The 12,819-nt window shown below is 32.8% G+C and overlaps 1 protein-coding gene and 1 non-coding gene across 2 annotated transcripts in view; one reads left to right on the top strand and one right to left on the bottom strand.

Annotated features, from left to right (window-relative positions):
• LOC141447018 (metabotropic glutamate receptor 2-like) overlaps positions 1 to 12,819 on the top strand; it is a 531,413-nt gene that overhangs the window by 65,268 nt on the left and 453,326 nt on the right. The gene's annotated exons all lie outside the window — the stretch shown is intronic.
• On the bottom strand, positions 8,694 to 8,828 carry LOC141447668 (U4atac minor spliceosomal RNA). Its single transcript, XR_012454509.1, has one exon. It is a non-coding gene; the product is annotated as a U4atac minor spliceosomal RNA (small nuclear RNA).

The raw sequence follows: 12,819 nt of genomic DNA, 5'->3' as shown, positions 1-12,819 counted from the left end.
AATATATTTCATAAGCAATTATTTTAGATAGCTTGTGCAAGCATAATTAAGTTAGAATATAGCTAAAACGTTAATTAATAGTATCTTAATTAGATACCATTTATCTTCAAGCTACAGTTCCTTCGATACTATCACTACTATGTCTCGTATACAATTTTACTTAAGCGTACACATTACTTTAGATTAAACGTGGCGTGAATAAAAGATTGAGAAATTATAATTTGTTTTACATTCAATCAAAGTACACAAAATTGAAGAGTAAAGTGCTAACAATTAAATGTGTTTTTTTTATGTCTTCAAATACGACCAAATTTTTGAAGGAGAAAAACAGAAGACGTATTGACTAAAATTCACCATAATTACAAACATAAGAAGGGAATCCATTATTATTTTTGAAAGATTAAAGTTATATCGATTCCACGATCGTACTAAGCATCACGTTTAAACAAAATGAAAAAATACTCTTTAGTATTGAACTAAAAGTGTAGCATGTTCAATGATCCGTCCATTGGCTGTCTGGTTTATTGCGGAGCAATTGCAGAACTCTCCCTTTTTGGTTTTCATTGAATATAGTGCTGACTTTGGCAACCAGAGCACGCTTTTAACACTAGAACCCTTTTCGCCCGTGTTGAAAACCCCAAGGGTGTATATGAACATGAACTACTGCAGAAAAATGTTAACACAACCATATTGCGAAAGGATAGAATAGAATGCACGCTATATATTTTTATTTACGTATATTTTGGGGCACCAATTATTTCGAGTAAAATATTGCATTCTTGTTAAAAATAAAATTCACCTACACAGGATTTGGATTGGGGAAAAGTGGGTAGAATTTCATATTTTGCTGACCCTAACTTTGGCCGTTCAACCCCATTAACATGCAGGGGTTGCACAAAATATTTTGGACAAATTGAATTTATAACCTATGGATAAGACCCCAATCATCTTTCAAAGCCATTGATGGGCATTGAGTTTGATAAACCCAGAATGGTGTTGAGTGAGTGTTGTTGGGGAGAGGTATGGGTTTGTGAGCCCACGTGGAATACTCACGTACGTGAGTTAGCGTTTACCCAGTGGAATAAGCTAAACCCAAATAGTTGCAATAACCATTGCCACAGCATGCCTTACATAGAATGTGTGAACATTGAAAAAATTGATCCAATAATTTTTCTTTATATTCGTTTTACGTGCCACACATATATGAAAGTCTATCAATTTCATTTTGAAACATTTCAACTGAAACTATATTTAAACCAGTATATTCAGTAGAATAAAAATATATTGGAGAGTAAGACAAGCTTAGCTGCAACATCTTACGCATTCTCAGGTAAGCTAGGGGAGGTGAAGTTTCTGTTACCAGTACAGCTAATACAAGGAACTTATAAGGATCAGGATAAGGATGTACACTTAATAAATCCGGAAAAAGGGAAAAAGGAACGAACCGTCAAAAATCGCGGATAGTAAGCAAAAGAACCTCTTTTAGTCGCCTCTTACGAAAGGCAGAGGCATACCGTGGGTCTATTCTTAGCCGGACTGCAAAAACTGAATTGTTGGTTAGTGGGTTCGATTCTGCCAGTCTAGGTCTTGGATTTTATTTAATGTTTAATATCAGAACTTTGTAGTAAAGTAAAAAATATATATGTGTGTGGACGTCCGATAATCGCGAAGGTTTAAATTTTATATTTAATTGAGGTTGCACTGGAGGGCCCTTACAGTTTTCACTGCAAGCGATCTTGTATTCAACAGGTGTAACAATCAATTCAGATTTTCTAAATCATTTTCCTATCAAATTTAAATTTAAAATACAAAAAATCTCGTAATTTTCCGCTATTAGAAATTCCATCAAATCTGACAGAATATTTCCAAGCCAGTAACATTTATTTCACGTACCCTTCTATTCAGCGGGTTTTTGCTTTTTTTGGGTTTTCCTTTCTTGAAAGTTTATGAATACATAATCAAGTGAAATATAACTTCTGAGAGAGCTCCCAGTTATTGATATGCAAAGCTTTAGAAAAGAAGTTATTGGTGTTATAGTTGAATTGAGTTTCACGTTTGCAAGTCTGGAATTGTTGTTAAAAGTTATAACAAAAATATTAAACTTTATGCAACCAGTCAACAGTTTTTTCTTAAATTGATTTTGTTATTACAAGAATGAATAGAAACAAACCTTATTATTTTCTAAAATTAATTAAAATTTTAAAATTCATATTTTTAAGATGAAGTAACAAATTTCGAATAACCGAGCAATTACCGTTAAGTTTTGAAGCTCCAGGTTATTTTCACAATTGGAGGCACACCAGCTACTTTACCGTCGTACCGTCGTACTTTATCTGGAAGAAAATTTAAAATTAATTCAACTAGGAAGAATCCAAATGGGTATTTAGTGTAGGATTAAATTCTGTGAACTATGGTGTACCCAAATGGATGGGTTTAAAATGAATCTTGAAATTTTTCAGAATATTGTCTCCACATTTATTGATGGGACCATTCCACATTTGCTGACAGATAATTAGTGTTGGACTGAACAATTAGTTCATTGAGCTCATACAACTCACAACCACTAGACTTATGCACCACACGAAAAGGTAAACCAAAGTTTGTGAATCAAAGAATATTGGAACAAAGAGATTGCACAGGATAACTTACGAGGGTCGTTTGAAAAGTCCGTGCAAAAATAAAAACTACTTAATTTTTTGGGGTAAACCTTTTTTATTTTTCAACATAGTAGTCTCCTTTTAGGCTTATACACTTCGTCCAACGCTGCTCTAGTTTGTTGATCCCTTCCGAATAATAGGATTTGTCCAAGTCTGAAAAATAGCCATTCGTTTTTGCAATCACCTCCTCGTTTGAATAAAATCTTTTTCCCGCCAGCCATTTCTTCATATTGGGGAACAAATAGTAGTCCGAGGGAGCCAAGTCTGGAGAATAGGGGGGATGTGAAACGAGTTGGAACCCTATTTCCATTAATTTTGCGACCACAACTGCTGAGGTGTGAGCTGGTGCGTTGTCGTGATGGAAAAGGACTTTTTTGTGGGCCAATCGTGGGCGTTTTTCTTGCAGCTCGGTTTTCAAACGGTCCAATAACGATGAATAATATGCACCTGTAATAGTTTTACCCTTTTCCAGATAGTCGATGAGGATTATTCCTTGCGAATCCCAAAAGACAGTCGCCATAATCTTTCCGGCCGAAGGAACGGTCTTCGCCTTTTTTGGGGCAGATTCCCCCTTGGTAACCCATTGTTTAGATTGTTCTTTGGTCTCAGGAGTGTAGTTATGTAACCATGTTTCATCCACAGTGACGAAACGACGCTTAAAGTCCTGCGGATTCTTCTGGAACAGCTGCAAATCACTCGACTTCCTCGATTCAAACGAATGCCAAACACTAAGAAATAGACCGATCTGGCTGAAACTTGGTGTGTGTTCTTCCAAGAGATGCTACTAACTAAACATAACCTCGATACGCGCCAGTGGTGCTATCTCTCTGACTTTGCACGGACTTATCAAACGACCCTCGTATGTGTTGGTAAAACCAAAAATTGGATGAGCTTTTGGTCGTAACAGAATCTCAACTCAAAATGAATGAAATGCGAAATTATCATAGTTGCCATTAATAACTAAGTGGTCGTATGATATCACAGTTAATCCTAACCTAAGAAATCCATCCATTTGGAACAAAAATATGCTACTCCATCCATTACTTATTTCTGTATGGAATTAAAGTAAAGTAATCGCCTATTATTTCAGGCGGGGCTTAACGTCCAACTACCAATTAGGTGTCGCGGACCGAGGCGACTAGCAAACATACTTTACTGCAAATTTCTTTTATTAACCATTAAATAAAATCCAAACCGTTTGGCGCCTTCAAAATTCTGATATAATGGAATTGCCTTTCTTCAAAAGAGTTTAAATAAGATTGTCTGATCAGACACCCTGGATCTGTATGGAATTATTATTATATTTTAATGCAAATTAAGTATGATTATACAGCTATTCTAGAGTTTAGAGATAAAATTTTAACTTTGCTATTAAACATTCAACTGGATTTGGTGGCTAATAGTCGCTATTCTAAAACGCATATAAAATGCAAATCAGGCAATAACTATTTATATTTCAAAACAACTTTTCGAGGCAAAAATTCCACGACCATCAACAAAATATAAAAGCAAAACTACTGCTGAAATGCAATTATTGCTTTAGTTTAAACCAATCCGGAAACCCATGAAAATAAACTTCCTTTCAACTCTCGTCAAAAATGGCGAATACTGTTTTGTTTAAAATATTGATGAATAAAGTTTAACTATATATAACTATTCTTTTGCAAATCTATGTATAAATTCAATGTATATAAATGAAATATCATTCAGGTATTCATGTTTGTGAGATTGTTCTACATCTTCGTGTATATTATAGCGGAACATTGTATGCAGCTAGAAAATTTTACATTCTGAGAGTTTGAAAAATACATAATAAAAATTTGAATATCATGATTAGGTATGAATATAAATGATATGCCTTTATTTGCAGCGGAAATAGAATGTTTCTCTTCCCATAAATGCTAACTAAATTTTTGTATTCCTCCCAAACTTTTGTCGAGCACACTAAACTATATTATCTAAACTAACAAATAATTAAAAATTATAATAATAATGATTACTTAAATAAAAAAATTAAGGATGGCAAGAGAAATGCAAACAGTCTGGGCTGTATTAGAAGTGAGTTCGAGAAAAGAAATCAAACTTTAATAATATTAACTTAAGAGAATTTTGTATTAACTTCATAAAGACTTTTTAATTGAAATTACGAACGGAAGTAACCAAAATTAACTGTTTAATAATGCAAAAATAAAAGACTTCCATAATAAAAGAAAAGTCTAGACTTATATATTATGATGGCTGTGTATAGAAAGAAACAAAGAAGTGACAATGGACGAAGGCAAAATAGCACAAAGGGACAAATTTCCAGTTGGGTTGACCTAAATAGAAACTAAGGGATGTACCACATTAGCCATATCAACCGCTAACAGTGGGGGTAACCCCCTGCCTAGTTTCGAGCTCCCCCCTGTGTAGGGACACACACACACACACACACCCAGAGACCCCTATCTCGGCATATTGGTTAGGCAGAGACAAATTATGTTAATTTGTACAATTTGTATAAAGCCACGAAATTGCTATTATGACAAATTATTATATAAATCTGTAATGGATTTATAAGGGCAGCCAGTCGGGGGAATGCCGAAGATTAGAACAGAGATTATAACATTAACTGAAGATTATAAATGCAAATATTACATTTAATTTAATAGTTAACGTGCATTTTTTTAATCTGGTTAATAATCTATCCATAACTGGAAATCGAACGCCAAAAGCCACAGTTAGACAAATACTAACAACCTGAATTTCAAGTAATGAGATCTTTCTCTTACTGAAATAAGAAGAAGTATTGTAATTATGCTAAATTTTTGATTCCCAGTTTTTTACCGGAAATGATATCCAATCAAGTTGAAACCAATAAAAAAGATCACAATAAAGATTTGCCCAAAATCCTGCTACCGGATATATACCACTTTACAATATAAATTTTTCAATTTCAGTACATCATTCTCAAGGGATTCCACCTCAGGATTTTTTTTTATATATTGTATATATTTATTTATTTACAACCTGTATACATATACATCAAGTAAATGTGTACTTAATTGAGTTATGCACAGATTGTAGGCTGAATCCTGGAGGATCCAGCGCCACAATCGGGAAGGCATGCCGAGAGGGGCCCCAGCCAATGCTGGAACTCTCTAGAGGTTGGAAGGAAGTTTAGGAAATTGATAAAAGTTCGCGGGGCCAACGTCGTTTCAGGCGTCGTGGAGGACTGTCGGGGTGGGATGTTGTGGATAAGGCTTGTGCTGTGAGATTAGGATGTATGGTTACGCTATTATGGAAATTAAGGAAGCCGAGAATGGATTAGGTCATTGACAAAAAGGGATATTGAGGTCTGTGTGGAGGGTTAAATTGGATACATAATAAGGAGAGCGTTGACGATATGCCGAAGGACTTTAGATTGAAAGGATTGGATTCTTTGGATGTTGGAAGGTTTCGCAGAGCCCCACAGCTCAGCTCCGTAGGTCCAGATGGGTCTTAGTAGTGTCACCTTGGGATTTATATCTCTTTTTTTAAAGATTTATATGCAAATTAATATATCATGGATTCCGTTCAACAGGCAAATAACTTTTAAAGCCTATTAAAAGTTCTGTACAGTAACAATTTTAAAAATACGAGAAAGAAAAATTTGATTTTAAACGAAATAAGTTACTTATAAATTTACATAATAAAAATTAACACAATAGAACAACCCTCTTGGATTTATTATATAGTTTTCATTTCTAAAAATGAAATAGAGAAAAAAATTATTATTTTAGAGAACTTTTTGTATGAAAATAAAAAATGTAACATGACTATTTGTTAAATGAGAAAATAAACTAAAAGTTAAAATAAAATATTAATAAGTGGTTAACATGGTTGATCTTAGATGATTCTCACGCAACTGAATGGAAAAATAGTTCACATAAAACAAATTGTTTGATTAAATATGAATTTGTGTAATAATAACTGTATAATAAATAAAGTATAATGCTTTATTAATCATTTCGCTGGAAGGCGTTTGCGTCTCGGAGTTGAATTGCTCACGGACTCCTAATTTTTGTTGAAGATCTTCTATATCCAGGAGCCTCCATTTTAAATACGGCTTTATCCAGATAACTCTCCTCTTCTAAATGCCCTTCCTTCCAGTTTTTTTTTTTTATTTATAAGCATCTTTTTTTTCTTCAGTTCGTGGGTAATCATCCTTTTAGCTTGGTTTACCATCTAATCAGCTTAGATAAACCTGCTTGATCTGTTTATTTTTATGGTTGCTGCTTATCTTACGACATTGTTAAGGGGAAGTTATGAAAATTATTTTCTGTGGCAAAATAAACTTGATTTAGGAATGACTTTTTAAATGTTCGTCAGCCCAAAATATTCGTGCTTAAATTGCAGTTTTCTCTTTCCAAGTGCATCTAAAAGTGGTAATTTTCTAAATTCCAAAACACCTATAGAAAGCTTATAATGCAAAAATGTTTGTGAAGTTTCACACGTCTAAAGTTTTTAGTTAGAGATTAGTTATTTCTTTGATTTCATCAATTGCAGTTTTACCCTGCGTTCTTTATATTGCAAGTGGCTATAAAATTAGGTAGTTCCTTTTTCTTTTCTTTTTTAAATCTCTTCCTAAATAATATGTATACATTCTATTTATTTCCTCTGAACAAACTGTAAGCAACAACAAAGGTTTTTAATAGAGTTGTCAGTGAGCTAGATGCAGCACCACAACTGGGATACGTGATGAGACAGCACTGGAACACTCTAGGATAGGTTAAGAGCACGGGAATAAGGATATCCAATAGCTGGCGACGTTTTTAAACATCGCGGTAGATTGTCGAAGTGAAGTGGGTACGCTGAGAGATCATACGAGAGGATTAAAATGATCTTGTAACTTGGTATGAAAATTCTGAAAACGAGAATGGATTAAAAAAAAAATGGAACACCGAAAACGTGATGAAGGCTACAGTTCCGAAACTCGAAAAGTCCATGACGTCAGTTAAGTTTCTGTCTTATAAGCCCCATGTACAAGTTCCATGTTAGACGATTGTCTAACTTAAGCAAAAATAACATCACTAAAAATGGTAATTGTAAGCTAAAAATTAGGTATTAGTTAGATGTCAGAACTTGAAGAGATCTTCCAGTCAGCAGAGTTGAGGGTGAGATTTATTTTGGTTATCATCAAAACCCAAAGCAAGGTTATCATAACTAAGTGTTCGAACTATAGTTCTAAAATTTATTTAGCACTTATTAAGTGCAAAAAAAGATATTATTGTATCCTCCTGTGAATTCGACTTTCAGAAATCAGTTTAATGATGAAAGCAGATCTGACACTATTCATAATGGTTGCTTAGCATGCTAACCTCGTGTCGCACATTCATATACTAAGGATTATCCGAGATTGAAACTATTGCTCCATCTGTTACGTGCTACAATAGATTATGATTTAATTAAATGAATTATGGATGGCTGGATGTTAAGCATAACTCACTTTAGGGAGGCTAAGCTTCTAATGGTAACGGCTACTTCCGGCTATACGGGCGGAATAACAATGACCAAATGATTGAACGTTCACTAACCATAAACAATAAATTATCAATATTCATTTCGATTTAATAACGTTTTTATGGATTTAAATATATTCGGCCAATTTAGTTTAATTTAAAAAAAAAAAGAGTTCTAAAACTTCTTTACTAACTCTAATTCAGCCTCTTCATCAAATGGGAAAAGTTCACATTGTTATGGCGTCAGTAATCATTGTTTGTAACCATTGTGCAATGATACAAAAACCAATTTACTTAGGGACGGATTTACAGAAAAATCTCACCAATGAAGTTAATCACTAAAGATTAGGCGGAACCAATCAAAAAAAATTCTCCCCTGTAGTAACAATCACAAACTGTATCATTTTTGAAAACAATTTAACTCAATTAATATTCTTTTATTTTTCTTGCAGGTGAGTAAAGAACTATGCTCAGGTAAACTATCAATTTATCCTTCAAAACGTAAGTAATTAACTCATAGAAAATTAAAGCATCTTTACATCCGATTTGGCAGTGGTATTCTAAAAATATCAGCTAAACTGTTCTTCAGTTACACTAGAGATTAAAATATAAATAGTAATTTAAATGGTGTCAGCATCAATGCCCTCACTTAACGATCATTGGACATTTTGCTCCCCAAGACATGGATGGTTATAGCGCACCCACAGTACATATATATCACATGTTCACTTAAAAAATGATACTTCCGAAATTGAACAATTTGATATATTTTTTTAAAATTTTGGCATGAAAATTAATTAATTGAAACAAATACTTATTTTAAGAATTTTCCGAAAACAATGAGTTTAAGGTTCTGAGATGCATGAATTTACATAAATAACTGATTTCAGAATTTTATCGTGTTGGTATCAGCAATTTAGTGATTAGAGTACCTACCATTTAGTTATTGTAATTTATTACTAAATTATAATTTATGGCAGGCTTATTTTTTTTATAAAAATAAGTTATTTATTTATGAATAATTATGCACAGTCTGTAAAATTTAGCATCTGTCAAAAATTCGTTAATTTAAATGTGACTAATGAGAAACAGAAAGTCAATCTTATTTTTTCATTCGGTGGATTTTGAGAACAAGAACTACAGCGAAAAGTTATAAGAGTTAAAGTTAAAGTTATACGTATGTCGATCACAATATTTCTTACAGGGAAAAAAGTCGTAAACTCGTGTTACTTACTGGTGAGGGACAAGGAGAAGTGCTGGCGCTGGACACTGACTTTTCATTGTCATCTGGCAGTTCAACTGAGCTCATTCTCATATTTCTTGCTGACAATAATCTCCTGGAATGCACGGGACTGGAAGGGGCTGTAACAAGATCATTTATTTCATTTAATTAATTAAATAAATTCATTTCTGTCTAATATGGTTGTAAAGAGAAGCATGCTAGCGGTAAGCATCATACACCTAGAATATAATAAAAGGATACAAATGAAACGTTACGAAAAAAATAAATTCACTATCATTTTATCATCACATTTTACCAGCTACTTTAAGTAATTATTTTTGTATTAATTGAAAAGGGAATTTTAACACAGCTTTCGTCAAAAATCTAAATTATTTCTTATAATTCCATTGTTTTCTTCAAAAATAGATTACGAATTGGAGGGCCCATGCAAAAATAAAATCAATTAGGCTACATTAAATTTCTATCACATTATTTAATTTTAAACAAAGTTGCGCCTTAAACAATCTACCAACTATTCTAAATATCGCAAGCTTGTTTCCTTTTCTTTTGTATCTTTGACACTTACTAATTATTTGCTTCTCATTGCCTATTTAAGTAGATAAACATCATTTTATTAATTTTCATCATGTTCGAAAAAATTAATAAATTAAAACAATATTAATTTTATTTGTATTCAAATAGTCTTCCTTATGTTTTCAAATATTAAAAGTTTTTTATAAATCGCAAGCATGCTTCGTAAACAACCGTAAACATAACGGTAAATAGCTTGTAGTATTAATAATTATTTTTAGATATATATTTATGTATATATATCTAAGATAATAATGGATAAATAAATTTACTCTACATGGCTACCAATTCACTGTTAACCAATTAAAGCAAAAACTACATTACATCATAATACAAATAATTAAAGTAATTTACAAGGTTCAATTCTGCTTGTCCTCTAATAATTGCAGCTACAGCTTCTAGGACTATTAGATTGTTACATCTAATGTATGGATATATTCAAACTATATTAAACATTTCGTTTGGAGAGCTACTTGACCAATAGCCGCAGGTTTTGAATACTTCATTCTGTGGCAGCTGACGTCTTCTTGGCATTGATTGGATGTGCTGGGGCGGTGTAGCTGCTGTAAAATATTCCCACTTAAGGATGTAAATAAAAAAAAAAATGGAAATCTTTTTTGAAGGTATAAGAGAATAATAAATCTAACAAAAAGTAAATAATTTTCTAAAATCCAGTAAATGTCGTCATAGGAACTGGTAGCGAATCAAAATCTGTGATCATTAACGCCCGGAACCTTTTTTAGTACCCTGCCAGCTTCCGGAAAATGCTCTCTCGTTACAGGCAACACTGACCATCACCGAACAGGGAACTACATGAGTTCAGTTCTAGCTTTCATAGTGTAAAGATCGCTCTTCAAAGTTTTGTATAATTTATGTGGTTTTCAGTGTAGTTCATTGATAAAATTTGGTACACACGTAGTTCAATGAATAATAGTCATTATAGTAAAATTTGATTAACTTTTGTTCGCTATTAATTGTGCAAGTATTTAACAAACATTTTTCATTAAATTAAAGTGAGTTAGAGAATTTGGTTTATTTGAGTAGAGGGGAGAGATGACGGATAATCCAGTAAACACAGGTAATACTAGTGGTGGGGACATTCTAAATATTAGAGAGTCCGTTCTAACTGGTATATCTAATTCTTTGGCTTCTATAAACATTCAAATAGCAACACTAGCTAAAGAGCTGGACAAAGTCAGTGAAGAAAATAAACGTATTTCGTTGAGTGTTACATCTTGTGAAAATCAACTAAAAAAATCTCTTGCTCAACTTAAACAGGAAATTATTCATATTAAAAAAGAAAATAACGACCTAAAGAAGGAGAATAAGCTACTTAAAGATGATATAATACAGTTAAAACAATCCATACGCTACAATGCGATTAAAATTTCTAACTTTCCTAAAACTGAAAATGAAAATTTAATAGCAATTATTGATAAGATATTTAAACAAATCAATTTTGAATTTAACCTAGATTTTTTACAAGATTATTTTCGTATGAAAAGTAGAAATGATAAATACCCTCCCCCTATCATAGTTAAATTCCTAAAAAACAAAGACAAAACATCACTATTGAAGATGCTTAGAGAAAATAAAATACGTTTGTCATCTCAAATGATTGTGGAAGGAAGTGCTGATGTTCCTATTTACATATCTGTCGCCTGAACTGAATTTCTTGTTTAAACAAGCGAGAATTAATGTAAGAAATAATGAATTAAAGTATGCATGGGTAAGGAATGGGCAAGTTTTTGTGAAAACTACTGAAAATTCTACCCCGAAAATAATTAGAAATAATTTCGACCTGAACGAGTGTTTGAGTTCAAGTTCCGTTATGGCGGAGAAAGTTTATGAAGAGACTGATTTTGACGAATCTGATGCTACTGATATATCAACATTGAGTAAGGACAGCAAAAAGAGAAAGCTTAAGAATATAACAAGATCAAAGAAAATTGACAAATTTTTTCGTCCCCCAGAGAAGAAGGAAAAATAGGAAACCTCGTCTTCCCACAAATACTGGATTTCAAGCTGGATTCTGGAATATCAACGGGTATGGAAACTTATATGAATTAGGTAATGAGAATATTGATACTTTTATGCAATTGGATGTTATTGGTTTGTGCGAAACTTGGCAGGCGACCAGTATCTTCCATTTCCCTGATTTTCTTTCTGAATATGATAGCTTTCAAGTAATAGCAGATAAAAAAGAGTGTGCAGGCCGTCCTTCTGGAGGTATAATTGTTTTTACTAAAAGAGCATCTGTCAGGGAGGTGGAGGTTGTTGATCGCAAAAATTTTTGGATTGTATTAAAATGTGTAATCAATAGTAGAGTAATTATTATAGCAACAGTTTATTTTAAACCAAACTCAATGAATAGTGTTTTTGAAAAATTCAATGAAACTTTATATGAAATATTTATACAGTATGGTCAGTGTGAAATTATAATAGCTGGCGATTTCAATGGCCGTATTTCCGAATTAAATTCTTTTGATGAAGATGTTTTTCAAAATTCTTGTGTCTATGGTTCTAGAAGATCTTTAGATTTAATTGTAAATAATCAAGGCCGAAGAATTCTGGAAATAATGGAAAACTATGGGCTATGCGTGTGTAATGGCAGATCTTGTAAAGATTACCCGGCTTCTTATACGTATATTTCAAGTAATGGTTGTAGTATGGGTAAATCAGGTTCTTCTGGATTCTAATTTAGGTTTTGAAGTATTAAACATCCCGGAAATTTCTGATCATTTGCCAGTGGCATTAAAGGTAGACACCCCTTCTACTAACGCGGCGCTTCTAAATAAGTCTGATTGCGAGTTAAATTATTACAGTTTTAACAAAGAACCCTTATATATAGAATTTTTTAAAGAGATTT

This window comes from Rhodnius prolixus, unplaced genomic scaffold (assembly GCF_049639745.1).
Source record: "Rhodnius prolixus isolate KJV_2025 unplaced genomic scaffold, Rpr scaffold_7, whole genome shotgun sequence".
Lineage (NCBI taxonomy): Eukaryota > Metazoa > Arthropoda > Insecta > Hemiptera > Reduviidae > Rhodnius > Rhodnius prolixus.
The sequence above is the reverse complement of the archived record's forward strand: the minus strand, read 5'-3'. Positions and strand labels throughout refer to the sequence as shown.